The sequence below is a fragment of the Enhydra lutris genome, unplaced genomic scaffold (genome assembly GCF_002288905.1).
Source record: "Enhydra lutris kenyoni isolate GAN:26980312 unplaced genomic scaffold, ASM228890v2 scaffoldscaffold731, whole genome shotgun sequence".
In the NCBI taxonomy this organism is placed as follows: domain Eukaryota; kingdom Metazoa; phylum Chordata; class Mammalia; order Carnivora; family Mustelidae; genus Enhydra; species Enhydra lutris.
In genome coordinates, this window is record NW_019154815.1 from 311 (window position 1) to 3,238 (window position 2,928).

General features: G+C 44.9%; 1 non-coding gene across 1 annotated transcript; it reads left to right on the forward strand.

The window, feature by feature from the left end:
• The first annotated feature begins 2,019 nt into the window (after window positions 1-2,019).
• On the forward strand, window positions 2,020-2,092 carry TRNAV-AAC. The gene has a single exon. It is a non-coding gene; the product is annotated as a tRNA-Val (tRNA).
• The last annotated feature ends 836 nt before the right edge of the window (window positions 2,093-2,928 follow it).

Sequence of the window (2,928 nt, forward strand, 5' to 3'; positions counted from 1 at the left end):
CTTATTTATTTATTTTACAGAGATCACAAGTAGGCAGAGAGGCAGGGAAAGAAAAAGGGGGAAGCAGGCTCCCCACTGAGCAGAGAGGCAGTGGGGCTTGATCCCAGGGCCCTGAGATCATGACCTGACCAACCCACTGAGCCACCCAGGCACCCCATATGATTTGTATCTTAAAGAGGAGAGGATAAAAAAAGAAGAATTAACAGCAAAGCACACAAAATTCCTTTAAAAAATGCTTGAGGCAATTAGAAATAAAAGTATAAACCTGAAAACACTTAGCACATTTATTATTTAGATAACTCTAAAACATAATAGACCTGGAAAAAATACTTTGAACCCTGAGACCTGAGACTTTCTTGTTTATGTGCTCTATTTTTTCGACATTCCAAGAAATACTTTTCAAGTATTTGTCATATGCCCTAAATGCTCTCTGCCCTACTCATGGTGCACAACATCTCTCAAACAATGGGTTTCATTTCAGTTAGTTTCTTGCTTCTCCCCATAGTTGTGTAACAGGTTGATTTCTCCTTTTGTGGGCCATCTGGGAGGAATGTTATCTGTCAGAAGACTAATATTATAGCTCTCTTGTCGTGGGATGCTGGCTACTGTAAGAAATCAGGGTGATAAACAGTGATATGAAACACTGCTGGGAGAGGTGAGTGCTTAAATATAGTAACTGGAGAATGTTTGTTCTCTACAAATGGATCCCAAATGGGATCTGGAAATTCACCGATACGTCTTTATGAAAGTATCTTGTCTTTAACTGAAATCCTATTTCTCCACTGACTAAAGTGAATGTATCCTCATCATTCCTAGGTCCCATGACATCTCCCCAACCCATGACCAACCATGCTGCCCCTAATGCCAGATCCCCTGCTTCTCTCCACCTTTCCCCCACTGATATATTTCTTTTCATCTGTCCAATCTCAGATCAGTGATCACTTCTTTTGAAAGCCTTTCCTAATCACTAGGAGTTGGAAAATTGCCCCGTTCCTATGCTTCTGTGAAAATGCATGAGTATTTATCTCTGTGGTTTCTTTTGGCAATTTTAAAATCATTACCCTATTTTGTTCAATCATATTATAATAATCAGCGCATGTGCCCTTTACTACCCCAGCCTGTCCAATTTTTCAGGACATCTGGTACCTCCAGAGCCTAGGTTAGCATTGGGCACATTGTGGGCTACTCATTAATTCTTTTAAAGTAAATGCTTAGCAACTTACTGAAAAATGAACTATTATTTATGCTGCTGAGTTGATACCAGAAGAAAAAAATAAGACTGGCGATCTTGCCATCTAAGAAATACTGCTTCTCTTCTGTTTCCTGCAACATTGCGACCAGACCAGTTTTGGGTGAAGAAAGAGTGTTTTCCACGTTGCCATTTGCAGGAGGCGAGGGTACACCCACAGAGGATTTAGGAAAGGTCATTCGGCAGTGAGCACCTTCCAAACCCCTCATGGAAACGCTGGGGAAGAATGACAGTTTAAATGAAGAGAAAAATAAAAAGTAGGTAAGGGCACCATCTGTTAAGCAAATTGACACCGATCCCTGAGCCCTGGCGTTGCAGAGCCGTGGGAGGGACACGGAGTCATCACGACACCTCTTTGTCACCTCCCCCCACCCACCCACCCCCCATAAGCTGGGCACAGCCCCCCACCCCCAACCCGGCAGAGATCCCCAGACCAGCTGGGCCCTCGCGGAAGTTTGGGGGCATCTCCAGCTGGCTGTGGTGGCTCCTGCTTCTCAAGGTTAGAAGAGAGGTGGACACCGCAGCCCTGAGAGCCTCAGATGACCCTGCCTGGAGTCTGGGAAGGAATCTGGACTCTGGTTTCCAGTTAACTTTGGTGGTAGTTACAGCGTTTCTGTGTTGTTATTTTAACAAAAAGTGTAAGGGGAAATAAATATACCGTGAGTGAAGATACACTAAAAGAAAAATCACTCAAAATTACTAGGTTTGGGAGGACCCAGGAGACGCGTGTAAAAATGCCTGCACGCGCGGAGAGGTAGGCTTCAAGGGGGGTTTCCGTAGTGTAGCGGTTATCACGTTCGCCTAACACGCGAAAGGTCCCCGGTTCGAAACCGGGCGGAAACAACCATTCCTGGGAGTTTTCTCTCACTTTTGAGGAAATGCCATCTTATAAGTGCCTAACTCTTTGTAACACCCCCACCCCTGGGTTGGCCCAACATGAAAAAACACGGGGTTTCCAAGTTATCCGGATTCCAGCAATGCTGAGACTTACACCCTTACCTGCGGGGCGGGGCGCACCTTGGAGCCCGACCTCTGAGAATAGGCCCGTCCTCGAAATCCACCCGGTTACCATTAAAATCCTTTCTTCTCATGGATTGCACTTTATGTCGTCTGGAATCAAGAACTTTTCCAGCATATCTGTTAGAATATTTTCTTCCAGGCTTGGCTAATGTCTCCTCTCTTAAATCAGCCTTCTGATGAAATATGTGTCTACCTCGGCTCAGGTGTTTCCAATCAAATAAGCTTATAAAATGAACATCAATACACAGTTTACAGAAAAAGAAATAAAATGTCTTTTATAGATTTGACCAGATACTTGACTTACTCATTATCAGAGAAATGCAAATAATTAAACCATGGAGGATCCCTTTTCACTACCAGACTGGCATAAGGAAAGCTTTGGCTGCATTGTCTGTTAGGGAGGATTCATTCATTCAGTAAACGACTGCGGATGGATGGATCGCCTGCTTTGTCCCTGGCCCTGACCCGACCCGCCGCACACCTGGATCCAGGCTCAGAGTCATGACAGACTCCTGTTTCACTGATGGCTCCAACCCAAATGCTCCTGCTCTCAAGGACGCCCTGCTCTAAAATAAGTTCCGCTCAGCAGTCAAACACAAGTCAACCGACCCCCGGCATATGAACTGGGGAGACACGGAAGCCATGTGAAATGTTTGCAT